Consider the following 439-nt stretch of genomic DNA (forward strand, 5'->3'; position numbering starts at 1 on the left):
TAATTGTAAAGAAATCTAAACTTCAAAGTTTAGAGCGTTTGGGAAACAGTTTAAGGTTTGATGGTACAAAAAAAACCTGAGCTCTAAATATTTTTAACAAAATAATAAACAGGGTGGAAGCATCAACAGGAATCTAATCATGTATGGTTGAAATGAAGCAGAATGATGAAAAAGGGGTCCCTATGTCCTCCAGCAGTCTAAGCCTATAGCAGCAGAACTATAGAGATAGCTCAGGATAACCTGAGCCACTCTAACTAGAAGCTTTATCAAAAAGGAAAGTTTTAAGCCTAGCCTTAAAAGTAGACAGGGTGTCTGCCTCACGGACTAAAACTGGTAGTTGGTTCCTCAGGAGAGGAGCCTGAGAACTAAAAGATCTACCTCCCATTCTACTTTTAGAGATTCTAGGAACCACTAGTAAACCTGCAGATTCAGAGCAAAC

The sequence above is a fragment of the Cyprinodon tularosa genome, unplaced genomic scaffold (genome assembly GCF_016077235.1).
Source record: "Cyprinodon tularosa strain WSP-4 unplaced genomic scaffold, ASM1607723v1 ctg843, whole genome shotgun sequence".
NCBI lineage: Eukaryota > Metazoa > Chordata > Actinopteri > Cyprinodontiformes > Cyprinodontidae > Cyprinodon > Cyprinodon tularosa.